At 38.0% G+C, this 16,181-nt stretch overlaps 1 long non-coding RNA gene across 2 annotated transcripts; it reads left to right on the plus strand.

Moving 5' to 3' along the window:
- Positions 1 to 3,671: 3,671 nt before the first annotated feature.
- LOC143268401 (uncharacterized) lies at positions 3,672 to 9,502 on the plus strand. Of its 2 annotated transcripts, XR_013044249.1 has the most exons (4): positions 3,672 to 3,896; positions 6,698 to 6,728; positions 8,306 to 8,407; positions 9,076 to 9,502. It is a non-coding gene; the product is annotated as an uncharacterized LOC143268401 (long non-coding RNA). The 2 variants fall into 2 exon arrangements; XR_013044248.1 differs by lacking the exon at positions 9,076 to 9,502 and having other exon boundaries at positions 8,306 to 8,882.
- The last annotated feature ends 6,679 nt before the right edge of the window (positions 9,503 to 16,181 follow it).

Consider the following 16,181-nt stretch of genomic DNA (forward strand, 5'->3'; position numbering starts at 1 on the left):
TGGGTAAATATATTATTTATCTTCATTTTAAAATCTGACAGAGGACTGATATCCAGAATATATAAGGAACTCAAGAAATTAGACATCAAAATGCCCAATAGTCCAATTAAGAAATGGGCTATAGAACTAAACAGAGAATTCTCAACAGAGGAAACTCAAATGGCTGAAAGACATTTAAGGAATTGCTCAACCTCCCTATTCATCAGGGAAATGCAAATCAAAACAACTCTGAGATACCACCTTATGCCTGTCAGAATGGCTAAGATCAAAAACACTGAAGACACCTTATGGTAGAGAGGATGTGGAGCTAGGGGAACTCTCCTCCACTGTTGGTGGGAATGCAAGCTTGTACAACCACTTTGGGAATCAATATGGAGCTTTCTTAGAAAATTGGGAATCAATCTCCCCCAAGATCCAGCTATACCACTCTTGGGCATATGCCCAAGGAATGCTCAATCATACCACAAGAGCACTTTCTCAGCTATGTTCATATCAGCATTGCCTGTGATAGCCAAAACCTGGAAACAACCTAGATGCCCTTCAACTGAAGAAGGGATAAATAAAATGTGCTACATATACACAATGGAATACTACTCAGCAGAGAAAAACAATGACATCATGAGGTTTGCAGGCAAATGGATGGATCTAGAAAATATCATCTTGAGTGAGGTAACCCAGACTCAGAAAGACAAACATGGTATGTACTCACTTATAGGAGGATACTAGATGTGGAACAAGGATGACTGGACTGCTACTCACATCACCTGGAAGGCTACCTGGAAAATAGGACCCCAAGGAAGACAAGGAGATCACCCAATGACGGAAAAATGGCTGAGATCTACATGAACAGCCTGGACATGAGTGGGGGTAATGAAGGGCAAAGGGCAAGGGAAAGAGAGGGAGAACAAGGAATAGGAGACCATGGTAAATGAAGACCACATGAGAATAGGAAGAAGCAAAGTGCTGGAGAGGCCCACAGAGATCCACAAAGATACCCCCACAATAGACTGCTGGCAATGGTCGAGAGATAGCCCGAACTGACCTACTCTGGTGATGGGATGGCCAAACACCGTAATTGTCGTGCTAGAAACGACATCCCAAAACTGAGGGATCTGGGTGCAGAGATCCATTACTAGGCCCTGGGTGGAGCTCTGGGAGTCTAATTAGAGAGAAAGAGGAGGGTTTATATGAGTGAGAATTGTTGAAACCAAGGTTGGATAAAGCACAGGGACAAATAGCCAAATTAATGGAAACACTTGAACTATGGACCAATGGCTGAGGGGCCCCCAACTCAATCAGGCCCTCTGAATGGGTGAGACAGTTGATTGGCTTGATCTGTTTGGGGGGCATCCAGGCAGTGGGATCGGGTCCTGTGCTCATTGCATGAGTTGGCTGTTTGAAAACTGGGGCTTATGGAGGGTCGCTAGGCCCGGCCTGGGAGTAGGGGACTGGACCTGCTTGGACTGAGTCTACCAGGTTGATCTCAGTCCTAGGGGAACCATTGCCTTGGAGGAGGTGGGAACGGGGGGGGGGGTTGGGGAAAGGGGAGGGGAGCAGGAGGGGGGAGAACAAGGGAATCCGTGGCTGATATGTAGAACTGAATTGTACTGTAAAATAAAATTTAAAAAAAAAAGAGATAGACACATAAGAATGAGCTGAAGTAGAGATTATAAAAGGAAGGAAGGAGACAGAGACACAACAAAAAGATCTTACATGAAACTTTGTGTAAAGCAGGAAGAAGAAAATCCACTTTCATTGAAATTGAGGTACCTTGGTGCTCTGCTTGCTCAGTTTCTCTATGCTATGTCAGGGCTCATGATCTTATTTTTCATTGACTGGCTGTGTAGACAGTTGTAATGCTGGACAACATTCACCAATACCAGAATAGTATTGACTGTTTTGGTGGTAATATGAACCATATTTGGAACTACCCACATTTTTGCACATTGTTTTTCTATTTGAAAATTAATGAAGGCTTCACAGTATTTATTCACTTCATTACACTGGGGTTGGAGTTGAGGAAATAAAACTTCCACAATAAAAATCATAATTTCCAGAGTATAACATCTAATGGAAAATTCCATAGTGGGAAGTTACAGTTGTCTTTTTAGTTGTGGGGACACACAAATAAATATTTAGCATTCATATAAATGTTATGGAAGAATTATGTTCAGATGGATTTGTTTTTCTTTTTCTTTTTCAAGACGTTTCTCTGTGTAGTTTTGGTGCCTTTCCTGGATCTTGCTCTGTAGGACCAGGCTGGCCTCAAACTCACAGAGATCTGCCTGGCTCTGCCTCCCAAGTGCTGGCATTAAAGGCATATACCACCACTGCCTGGCCTCAGATGGATTTTTTAACTCCTTCATGGGCTCAGATATTTGTATACTTGACATCTAGCTGATAGAACTCTTTGAGGAGGCTGTGGAATCCTTTGGAGAAAGAGGCATGCTGTAGAAAGAATGTCGCTAGATGAGGACATTCTAAATTTACAGCCTCACTGGGCTTAACTTGCTCTCTCTGCTTTATGCTTGTGTTTAGAGATGTGACATCATTCTCCTGTTCCAGCTGCCTGCTACCATGTTTCCCCTAATTTAGAGACTCTCCATCCATAACTGTAAGACTGAATAGACTTTCTTTCATGTCACTTTAGTCATGGTATATTATCACAGCAAGAAAAAAGTAACTAAAATGCCCTAGATATTTATTAAAAAGTGAAAAACTAAAATTACAGGTATATATGACAAGTTATTGCTCATAACTCAAATAGTTCTAAATTTTAATTATTTAAAAAAGAGCTCATAGAAAACATGCTTCTAAAATAAATTTGTATAAGAGTCAGAGAAACTTTACTAGAAAGAAGTCATATTATGAACAAAAATTAATTTACAGTGTAGGCCTCTGGACTTAATGGAATTATGGCTGAGGGAGGATGACTCTGTGTAAAGGAGTAATAGTGGCCAGCCATGTAATTTATGATTCTAGCATTTGTTCCTGTTGGGTTTTAGGTCAAAGATGACACAATAAAAATGGAAATGAAGGCCTTAAACCTCTAATACTGAGAAACTAAAATGTAAAACAACACTGGATTCAACTATCTTCTTCAGTCAGTACTGAGGTTATTGGTACAGTCGATTTGGAAGAGAGAGTTTCCATAGTGCCTGTAGCATCCACAGCTCAACAGCAGGAAGAGGAGGGAACATTTCTGGCTTTACTTCTCATGGGTGTTGTAGCTAGACTTTTCTTGCCTTGCCCACATTCAGGACAAATCTTTGTCACCCGCCAGTCACACAGCCACTCAGACCCAACCAAGTAAACACAGAGAGTTATATTGGTTACAAACTGTATGGCCGTGACAGGCTCCTTGCTAACTATTCTTATAGCTTAAATTAATCCATTTCCATAAATCTATACCTTGCCATGTGGCTCATGGCTTACCGGCATCTTCACATGCTGCTTTTCATGGTGGCAGCTGGCAGTGACTCCTTCTGCCTTCCTGTTCTTTCTTTTCTCCTCTCTGTTAGTCCTGCCTATACTTCCTGCCTAGCCACTGGCCAATCAGTGTTTTATTTATTGACAAATCAGAGTAATTTGACATACAGACCATCCCACAGCAGGGTGTTGACAAGGCTTCTTCAGTGGAATCAAAAGCATCATGACAGGGTGATGTCATAATAGAAGAGTGCATTTTCAGGTGCTGAAGGGAATTCAAAAGTTCATATCTTGAATATTTAAATATGGCATAAGCTTGATCCACAAATAATTGAAAGTATGATGTCATGGAAATAATAAGAGGTTCATCAATGCACAGGCTGTATAAGAAGAGTAAAACAAAATTCTCAATATACTGAACAGGAGGGTATCCAGGTCATCCATATCATCCTCAAGGTCAATATAAAGTAAGGGGAAAAGGAATGGCAACATTAAATTCTCCCCCTCTTCGTTTTGATTAAATGATATTTTATCCAACATAGGTTTTAAAGGGGATGATTGTAGGGAATGGCAGGATTCCTTCACTTAAGAGCCCTGGCTGCTCTTCAAGAGGATTCAGGTTTGATTCCCAGAGCCCACATAATGGCTTATAACTATCTGTAATTGTGATTTCGGGGGTTGGCTTCCCTCTTCTGGCCTCTGTAAGCACCAGGAAGATACACACAAGTGATGCAAAAATACTCACTTGAGTAGCAATAACTCATCTTCCATGAAAAATTATGAAAATTTAACAATATATTGTAGTCATGAAAGAAATTTAGAAATACAAAGAAGATGGAAATTGAGAATACCACAGGTATCAAAGGTGAACATTTAGATGGTCAGTTGTTTGCTAGAGACTCTGCCTGTGTTCTCTGGTTTTAGGCTTTAAACAATATAACAGCAATGGTGTACTAAAATATCTACAAACAATGATAGAATATTACAAAAACTTTAGAAAGTGGAAGACTTCAGAAAGGCCTAATTGGGGAGGGTGGGAAGATAACTCAGTCAGTAAAATGCTTAGCACACAAGAATGAGAACTTGAGATAGTTTCCAGATATATAATTCCCATCCACTTCCTAAAATTCCTTTAAAATTCAAAGTTCATGATCAGTAGTCAACAGATGAATTAGTGTAACTAGACAATTTATGTACACAGAGAAACTTACTTGCATTATTACAAGCGGAAAGCATTCATAGTGAGATTGGCATTTTCTTGGAGGCAGAAAGAATCTGTACAACTTTTCTATGATGGTTGAGCTGTGGAGGAAACAGATTCACTTAGGAAATCAAGAAGTTACAAATGAATTACTCTGAAGCTGGACTGCCCTATACATTTGATTCTAATTTACTAGCCTTCCTCCCATCCTGCTCATCTGTTAATTTTCACTTCTCCAGTGTTTGTATGTACATCTCAAACAGCCCAAGGCAAGAGGATGTTACCTAACTTGTAAAAGAGCTTTGAGTTACCATCAATGAGTATGATCATTAGTTTCCCCATTTAACAAAAAAAAAGTAATGAAAAAAGCAGAATTAGCTTTCACCAAATGTTTGGCATTTCTCAAAAAATCAGCACACATGGTCGTTAATAATTTTGGTGGTAGCTTTGTTTTGTTACTTTTGGCCCATTTGGATTCTCAAACTGTATCTTGGATGTGTCACCTCAAAAACTGTTCACTATTCCTTGCAAGAACCTCATATGCAGAAATCATGAAAATGTGTAGATGATAGATTTTATTCAGTTGCATATTTGTACACAGATTTCTGTGTTTTTCCCCAGTAGATGACTATTTTGCTTCTCAATGACTATTTCAATGCTTCTGTATGACGTGTCAACTTCTCAATGAAATTCTTACGTGGTATTGTGTGTTAGCCAGCTGCAGAAGTGTTCAAAGGATTTGAATGGGATTTCTTAGTAACAGATACCATCATCTCAAATTCATATTATTAAACTTGACATTCATCAGCCACCCCTTGAATATTGTCTTGTTTGAAAAATATCTTGTTCGTGATTTTCCCCCTGAGTAACTAAGATACCAAAAGGACATTAGTTACACTTATCTGTGACATCAGCCATCAGAGTCACCAACAAACTGTGACAATGAAGCTAAAGATAAACCTTTAGAAAAAAAAAAGCATTAAAAGCCTGTCAAAGATCCATTAAGTACTGTTTCCACTAGGAGAGATGCATTCATAGCATCCAGTTCCTGACATTGATTAGAAGCATGGAATCTGAAGAGAGCTCACTGTTTGTTGGCCCCAAAATTACACTCTGGAAAGATAAACAGCATCTGGCTGAATTCTGCTATCACGAGTACTTTTAATGCCTGGCCAGAAAGAGAGATTCTGTATCTGATTTCTGTGTCCAACATACTGCTAATTTCTAATCCACTACAAAGATCTGATTAGTCGATGAACATATTTTGTTGATAAAATCTCCCCCAAACAATTAAAATGCAAACTACTTTATTTTGGAAACTATTGAAATTGTCTAAAAGACGTACATCTGGCACCCCACACATTTCAAATCTCATCAAACTCTGTATGTCCTAGTTTTTGGCCATCCCTGCTCATGATTATTCCCAATCTTTTTGGAAATAACCAAAGGACTAATTAGGTCACTTGTAGCTTGGCTTCCGGGCCAGTCCAGGATCCCAGCTGGAAGTGAAGGCCCTTAGGAGAGCAATCACCATGTCTAACACTGCTGCTTGGCTTTGGGGATGATTGACATTTCAAGAGCTGAACAAGCTTAACATTGAATGAAATGCATTGAGGCAGAGCTGACACTATGAAATGAACACATTTGTTCTACAAATATTTGCCAAGCATTTGCTATGTGCCAGCCATTGTGCTAGGTGCTGGATATAGAAAGAATAAAATGAAATTGCCTCTGTAAAAACAAAAAACACCCCCACGGCCTATGGATTGAGACAAGTATGTGATTTACAATATTATACGGTGCATGCTATCACTGATCCTAAGGTAGAGAGAAGGGTTACTAGAAGACAAAGAGTATAAAATGAATTTTAAATGGAAAAGCAGAAATGTTTTGGAAGAAGAATAAATATATAGACAGTATGAGTATTTCTAGAAAAGTGTAAATAGGAAAAAAATAAACTGATATGAAACATGGAATCTTATTAGAAAACACAGTATTTAATATTTCATATAAGCTCATTACCTTGAATCTCAGTGCCACAATGTGTCTGCTTCTTACTTTCCATAGGTTCCTTCAGATGTTCCCTATTCTGTTTTGGGTGAGTAGGGGAATATCCAAATCACACATCATATGATACCAAATAAAATACCAGTACCAGAAATGGGTTACATTTTCTTGTGTCTTCACCAGTGAATCCAATAGACAACACAAATATTAAAAGCCAATGCTATGGGTTACTCTCTACAGCTTGACAATAAAGCCCTATTGCTGAAGATACCACATATTTGTGTCACAAAGAATGGAGAAATCTAGCTGGTACTCTGCTGGAATTTTCACTGATACTGGCTGACTATTCTTGGTTGTTTTTGCTCTTTTATAGAGCCCTCCATCCAGCTCCCAAATACATCACACATGGAGGCTTATTATTACTTATGAATGCCTTGCTTTACCTTGGCTTGTTTCTAGCCAGCTTTGCTTAACTTAAATATTCACCATTTATCCTTTGCTTCTGGTTTTTCCTTTCTAATCCTATATACCTTATTTTGTTTCTTACGCCATGGCTTGCTGTGTAGCTGGGTGGCTGGCCTCTGGGTCCTCCTTCTTCTCTGGCTACTTCTTTTTTTTTCCTCTCAGATTTCTCCTTCTATATATTCTCTCTACCTCCCAGTCCCACCTATCCTTTCTCCTGCCTCGCTATTGACAGTTCAGCTCTTTATTAGACCAATCAGGTGTTTTAGACAATCACAGTAACACAGCTTCACAGAGTTAAACAATCGCAACATAAACAAAAGTAACACACCTTAAAATAATATTCCCCAACAGCTAACATTCATTGAGTCAGAATGTTTTATACACAGTATGGAAGGAGAAAAGTAACCATCAATCCCACCCACATACAAACCCTCTGAGATATAATGACATACCTGCAAGATATGCCCACTGGTGTAAGCCGCATGAATGCTATGGGATTAATCAAATACTTTTTAATTGGTTTCAGAGCTGCTCTGTGAGCTAGACCATATATCTGACACTGTTCATGAAGTCAAGAACCTGAGACTAGATATGTTATGGGCTCTCGATAAAAACCCATAAAACCCATAAAACCCTACTGATATTATTTTGCTAAATGGACATAGCAAGAAAATGACTTCTGATGACATGCTGCTGTATCCATAGAACTGTGCATGACTCAACCCTCATCAGAAAAACTTCTTCCGTCAATAACACAGAAACTCATAGATGTGTCCCATTCTTCATATCTTTAGGACTTCCTTTAAATCTTTCCCTATGCCAAGATCTTTCCTGACCCAAGCTTTGCTTACAACCTACTTGTCTGTGCAGTTCTTATCCTTTATTAAAAACTAAAGTCTATCCTCTTATAAGATTCATGTAATTAAATGGTCCCACTTTACTTTTATAAATTACCATTATGACAAACTCTGAAATGTAGTAGTATTAATACATGTAACAAATAACACTTGCTCATTTTGGCTATACTTGCTTGCTGTTTATCTTACTTCAAAAACCCATCTCCACTAAATGATTTAATTTCCATAATATGAATATTATCTTATCAATATATATTTAGCAAGCAAAAGAACATTGCTTTCTTCTTCATGCTACTTTTCAATATATTGTGGATAATACACCATATTTGTCTTTCTATCCTCACAGGTTAGTCAGTTCTTGACTCAAAGTGGATATTCAGAAGAGAGGTGTTGGTTGGTTGAATAGAAGCATGAAGTGTGCAGAGGAATGATGGACTAGACTATGGATGTGAGTCAAAAGCCAGGTCCTGAATGTCCTTTAAATCTTACTGAGAAATTTAAATCTCACATGAGAACAATGTAGGAATATGAACAGCTTTAAAATTTGACATACTAAAAATTTGCATGAAGGTTGTCCAGCTCAAATGTCATATGAAATCAAAAATAAAATATAGCATACAATTGAGAAGTTCTAGTGGAAACTGCCCAAATCCATCATTGAGCCAAATATAAAAAATGGCTAGCATGAGAATCTTAAGTGGATACTAGATATAAAGCAAACGATAACCAGACAACAACCCACAAATCCAGAGAAGCTAGCTAACAAGGAAGACCCAAAGAGGGAAGCATGGATTGCGCTGGGAAGGGGAAATTGATGGGATCCCAATGAGTAAACTGGTGATGAGGGGTGGGCAATGGAGGGTAGGGGATATTGGATGAGAACATAAGGGGCAGGATGGTTGAGCTTGAACAGGGATGGAGTAGGAAAGCAATGAAAGAGATACCATGATAGAGGGAGATATCATGGGGTTAGAGAGAAACCCTGTGCTAGGGAAGTTGCCAGGAATCCCCCAAAATGACCCCAGCTTGGACTACTAGAAGTAGTTTAGAGGATGCCTGAACTGAACTGCCTTGCCCCAGTGATCAGACCGGTGAACACACTTACTGTCATCACAGAGCTTTTCTTCAATGACTGATGGAAGCAGATGCAGAGATCCACAGCCAAACACCAGGCAGAGCTCCAGGAGTCCAGTCGGAGAGAGAGAAGAGGGATTCTATGAGCAAATGCATCAGGATCATGATGAGGAAACCTGCAGAGATGACCAAACCAAACTAGTGGGAACTCATGAAAGTTGGATCAATGGCTATGGAGCCTGCATGGGACTAGACTAAGCCCTCTGCATGGTGAGACAGTTGTGCAGCTTGATCTGCTTATTGGGGGGCCCCCTGGTGGTAGGATCAGAATCCACCCCTGGTGCATGAGTGGGCTTTTGGAGTCCACTACCTATGATGGGGCACCTCTTGCAAACGAGGCAGGAGGAAGGGCTTGGATTGCCTCTACTGGACATGCCTCCCCATGGGAGGCCTTGCCTTAGTGTGGGGGATGGGGGAAGTTGAGAGGAGGGAAAAGGGGGATCTTTGATTGGTGTGTAAAATGAATGAAAAAAATTTCTTAATAATAAATAAATAAATAAAAAGTATTTGAAGATAAAAAATAATGATAATGCTATTGAAGAATGTTCTCCACATGGACCCTTTACCTTCATCTGGACCTGAAGGGTTTGAAATATTGTTTATTATTTGTGTCAATACCTTTAGTGTAGGGAGCATCAAAGGATTGTTTTGAAAATAAAGGAAATTTATCTTAATACATGAGAGATATATTAGGAAGGAACAGCTTTGATCTCAAAAGCATATTCCTTTATCAATATTTGCTTTCATTTTGCATGCTTTGACATTTTATTTCAAAAATTACGAAGATGGACTACCAACACATCTTACAAAATTCATTGAAAATGCATGATTACCCATTCTGACTCCATGTTCTCATTCAAAACAATAAGTTACTGTAGCTGGAGTTTTCTCTCCGGGTCCCTCTGAGCCCCGGCAGTCTGATAGCCCACTTATAAAATAAACACACTGATGCTTATATTGCTTACAAACTGTATGGCCATGGTAGGCATCTTGCTAACTGTTCGTATATCTTAAATTAACCCATTTCTATAAATCTATACCTTGCCACGTGGCTCATGGCTTACCCACATCTTCACATGCTGCTTGTCATGGCAGCGGCTGGCAGTGTCTCCCTCCCTCAGCCTTCCACTTCCCAGAATTCTCCTCTCTCCTTGTCCTGACCTTATTTCCTGCCTGGCCACTAGCCAATCAGTGTTTTATTTATACAGAATGATATTCACAACAAGATACATTTATTTAATACTGACGAAACATTCATTGATAAGAGCAATACCCCTTAGCCAATTTATTTTCTTTCATTTAACTTAGTATTATTCAACTGTAGTTGGAAAATGGTTTAATTGTGCCAATCTAATTGTTTTGTCAAATCTGATGTAGATCATATACAAATTGTAAAATTTATATGGTATTATTGGGATTTTTGCATTCAATATTGGGAAAACTACTAACAGATATCTTGAAAGTTTACCTATTTTGGATATTGCTATGAGTATGAACAGAAACAGATAGGCTGGGCAAGTGGCCCATGTGTATAACCCTAGCACTCTAAAGGTTAATTCAAGAAGGCTTTCAGCTAAAGACACCCTTAGATAGCAAGATCATCCCTTTCATTATAAAATAAAAGTTTAAGAGAAAGTTGTAAAGACACGTTTTTATTTGCTTTTGTTTAGGAGACAATACATATTGCCACTTCAGTATAGTTACCTCATCAGAACATCATACCAAATTTACAATGTAGCTGAGCTTAGAAAACACACTACTTTCCCATAGAGTTTTTTTTAGTCTGAAATAGTCTTCGTTTCTCTTTATCTGTCTCTTAGTGTCTTCCAGATTCATCAGACAAAAGACAAATGAGTGCTTCTCAAAGTTCTCCTTTCCCAAAGAAAATTTTCTTCCATTAGAGATCACAGAACTAATGGAATGAAGCAGTGTACAACTAATATTTGTTTTTGTTTATGTCTCATAAAAATTCATAAGTATTCATATGTGATATAAAAGAATAGAAAACTAAAGTATAGAATGTTTAATAGATTCTAAGCAAAAATGATGTAGCCAATATCCAACAAAATTAAAAAGTAAAAAAGACACTTCCAAAAGAGAACATTTGAAACATTTTCAATAATGACTATTAATAACAGAAGAAACCTTGTAACAAACAATATTTTTTATTTATTTCTGCCTGTATTTAAAACAAATTTCCGTATGCTTATGAGGACATGAAGTTAACAAAATATTTTGACTATGAATTTTCACATCTTATAACTTTATTCAAATGTTATGAAACAAAATTTATTTTCATTTAGACATTATACTTGTACCTTATTGACTTCACTTGACAAATGTGAGTGTATTGATAGAAATATTTGCAATATAACTAAGAACTCCTTAAGGAATATAGCATGAAATTTAACCTATAGATCAGACATGAAACATATTCATGCCATGCTGGGATCAAAGTGTCCAACTGCATTGTATTTAGAGATATGTAAATGATGTATTGATGAGCACTGACAACCTTCCCCTCCCCTACAGAGGATTCAAATGCCATCAATGTAGAAATAAAAAATATTGCTTAGTGTAGCTTGAGTTTTCCTGCCTTGCCCACAGTCAGGACAAATCTTTGTCACCCACCAGTCCCACAGCTGCTCAGACCCAACCAAGTAAACACAGAGACTTATATTGCTTACAAACTGTATGGCCATGGCAGGCATCTTGCCAACTGTTCTTATATCTTAAATTAACCCATTTCTATAAATCTATACCTTGCCACGTGGCTCGTGGCTTACCGGTACTTTACATCTTCCTTGTCCTGGTGGTTGCTGTAGGCAGTGACTCCTTCTGCCTTCCTGTTCTTTTTTTTTTTCTCCTCTCTGTTAGTCCCGCCTATACTTCCTGCCTAGCCATGGCCAATCAGGTTTTATGTATTGACCAATCAGAGTAACATGACATAAAGACCATCCCCCCAGCACAGCCAAGTGCAGATCATCTCAGATACCTGCACTCAGGCCCATGGTCCTAATCATCCTCTATGCGAACCTGCTGGGTAAAGCCAGGAGGAACCCGAGAACGGGCTCCCACAGGACATACAGAACATCCCATAGCAGCTTAGGATATATGATGTATTTACTTCTTAAACATGATGTCACTTTCATTCACAAATATAAAAGTTTAATCCAAGCTAATGAATAATAGTGTTTATAACATTTTAAGAAAAATACAGTTTGTCAGAGTACTTTTAAAACTGTTTAAATCAGATAATTTTTATGTTCCTATCAATCCTCAGCTTTTGTTCCATAATTCATTATTGAATTTTAAAAATTACAAAGAAAACCTATTGATAATGTAGTTTATTTTGAAAAATACATATATATATATATATATATATAATATTCTCAAATATAAGTTATCAGTGAACAACCATGGAAGTTTAGGAAACATAATTACTATATAATATTACTAAGAGCAATACTAAAGTTATAATTTCTAGAAAAAATTTCTCCAAATATGTTTAAATTACACAATCTTATAAGTCACTAGAAACGTGAAAGTTCATGTCTGTCATGGCAACTACCTTCATCAACTGGTAATGTTCATTTAATTTTTTTTTTCATTCTAATGTTACCCTAGCCTTTTGTCTGCATTTACTGTCAACTTCATATACACATATCAATTGGTGTAATTCCAATCACTATAGGCAAAATAGTGTAGAAACAGCAGGTCGTATCAAACCACACATGCACTATGTACTTTCTATACATACACATACTAGCACTAAAGTTTAGTTTAAAGATTAGGTACAGTAGAAAATTAATAGTAACTAGTAAATGAACAGAAAGTTATAACAATATATGCCAAATAATTTCTGACACCTCTATCTTGTGCTTTGGAGCCATTCTTTTATAAAAGAATAATGAGCTGTGTAGAATAATTATGGTACCATAAAAGTGATCTGATTAATAACACAACGACTAAGTGCTAAGAAGTAGAAAGCCTATAAAGCATGGATTCCTTTACAGAACAAGGAATGACAAATGTCTGAAGTAGGACAGGACAAGAAAACATTAATTTCGCCACTTGGTTTGAAAACAAACAAACAAAAAACATGAAATTTGGACTCCCACAGGCACTCCACAGTAACCCAACAGCCACTCATTCCAGGAAATCAGGTAGATGATCTTCAATATTCCTTTTGTCCTCTAATTCCAACCCCAAGTTTTATTCTTAGCTCTGCTATAGACGACCTGCGGGAACACCATTTCTCTCTGCTCCCATTCCCATGAGTCTAAACATAACCTGGGAGCATACCCAGGTTTCCTCCCTCCTGTGGACCCTCTCAGCACTTTCTGTTCCAGTCTATCCCTACTCCTTAGTTTCAGGTCTCAATATCTAGAAAGACATTCCACCCAAGAGACCCAGTGGCCACAACTATCAGGATCTCAGATGTATCGCCTCCCAGGCCATCATGGGTATATCTGCACAATTAAAACTGACAATGCTCCAGCATATGTCTCTGGTAAAATGAAACAGCTTTTTTGCTTATTACAATATAAAGCACATTACAGGTAGGCTCCCAGCAACACCAGCACCACCAGCACCACATTCAGCAGAAATCCACAGCTACCACACTCCCCTAAGAACCAGAGAAGGCAGCAGAAACCAAAGAACAAAACAGCCATCCAACAAACACGAGACCAGATATCAGCACCTACAATTACAATCATCCCAGATGCCTAGATGTAAGTATAAAATAAAATTATAGACAGGGAAATAGATCTACACTGGAGCCCAGTCACACGACTGCAGTAGTCCTAGATAAATGCAAGATGGCTGAAACACAAGACAAGGACTTCTAAGTATCTATTATTCATATGTTCAAAATTCTTAAAGAGGTTATGTATCATTTCATTAATAAGATCTATGAAAGCACAAACTCATAGTGGAATGAAATGATGAACACTGTTAAAAATATGAACGTGAAAAAAGAATCAAAAAAGAAAACCCAAACTAAGGGAAAACTGGAAATTAAAAATTTAAGAAATTGAATGGAAACAACAGATGCAAGTTTCACCAACAGAATACGAGAGATGACACAGAACCTCAGTTATTGAAGACATGATAGAAGAAATAGATATGTCAGTCAGAGAAAATGTTAAATATATAAAAAAAATCTAGATACAAAACACCCAGGAATTCTGAGACACCATCAAAAAATCAAATCTACAAATCATAAGAATAGAGGAATGTTGTAGAATGTTCCTTTAAACTGTGTGAAAATATATCAGTGTGATTGGTTTAATAAAGAGCTGATTGGACATTATCTAGGAAGGAAGAGATTAGGCTGGACTTCTGGGGACAGAGAGGACTCAGGAAGAAAGGCAGAGTCACCAGCCAGACATGAAGGAAGCAGGATGGGCATTAACAGAGTAAAGGTAACCAAGCCACGTAAAAGAATTTATCTTGGTGGCAATGTAGGCTTCAGTGTGCCACATAGTATACCTCTTTGTCCCATCTGTTTTACTGGCAAATGTTTATTGCAGTGAATCACTGGCTGGTTCAAGACCTCTGGTTTCTGGTACATCATCACTGGACCCTCACCAGAACTCCTCTGGGATATCCTGTGGCTACCATGAGTCTCAGAGCTCTTGTGGGTATTGTTCCACAGGACCAGTCCCTTCACCAGTTCCAGCAGATACTAGATGGGGTAGATTCTAGGGTGGGCAAACCCAAGGCCAGGCTATGGGTGGTGTTGAAGAAGCAGTAAAGAAGGAGAAGCAAAGAAATTTGTCTGTTGCTGTGTTTTTTGTTTAGTTTTTGTTTTGTTTTGTTTTTGCTTTTGCTTTTGTTTGTTTGTTTGCTTGCTTGCTTACATTGATTTGTTTCCTTATGTGGGGGGCATGGCAGGAATGAGGGGAGGATATGGGGGTGTGGGGGGGTGAATAGAAATGGTGTGCTAGATCTGAAATTCCCAAAGAGCCAACAAAGAAGTTAAATTTAAAAACAGAAGAATGTAAATTTAAAAAATATGGGTTAATTTAACTGACAAGAACTAGTTAGGAACAAGTCTAAACTAAGGCCAAGCTTTCATAATTAATAAGTCTCCGTGTCATGACATGAGATAGCAGTCCTGATGAGAAAGCTCATCTACAGAGGAAGGAGAAGAAACTCAGGTCAAAGCCATAGTAAATATTTTCAGTGAAATCATAGAAGAAAATTTCACAAACCTAAGCAAAGAATTGCCTGTCAAGGCACAGGAAGCATTCAGAACATCAAATAGTCTAGACTAGATAAGAAATTGCTCATGACATAAATAACTAAAAATCTAAGTGTATAGAAGAAAGAATATTAAAAGCTACTATGAAAAAAAATGACATGTGAAGGTACACCTAATAGAAAAATACCTGACATTTCAATGAAGTCACTGAAAGCAAGAAGGTCCTAGAAGATTGTTCAACAAACTAAGCGACCACAGGTGCCAACACATAGTAATATACTCAGCAGTACTTCCAGTCATAATACATAAAGATATTTCAATATAAACCAAAATGTAAGCAGTATTTATCTACAAATTCGGCTCTACAGAAGGAAAACTTCAACTTGAAGAGGATTACCATCCCCAAGAATACACAAGGACTAAATAATCTCAGACAAGTGAATCAAATGTGGAGGGGAGAACCCACACCACCACCACAAATGGCAAGAATCAACAAACACTGTTCACTGGTAACTCAATATCGATCGTCCCAATTCCCCGATAAAAAGACACAGACTGACATACTAGATCCTTCTGCTACATCCAAGAAACACACTTTAAAAATGATGATAAACATCACCTCAGGGTAAAAGACTGGAAAAGATATTCCAAGCAAATGAACCTAAGAAACAAGCTTCTGTAACCATTTTAATATCTGACAAAATAGACTTTAAACCAAAGCTAATCAAAAGAGATAAGGAAGAACACTACATACTCATCACAGAAAAAAACCCACCAAGAGCTTATTACAATTTTTTAGCATCTGTGCACCAAACACAAGGATACTGAGTTCATAAAAGAAGTCCTACTACAGCTTAAATACTTTGTATTAGTTGGG

Source organism: Peromyscus maniculatus, chromosome 14 (assembly GCF_049852395.1).
Source record: "Peromyscus maniculatus bairdii isolate BWxNUB_F1_BW_parent chromosome 14, HU_Pman_BW_mat_3.1, whole genome shotgun sequence".
NCBI lineage: Eukaryota > Metazoa > Chordata > Mammalia > Rodentia > Cricetidae > Peromyscus > Peromyscus maniculatus.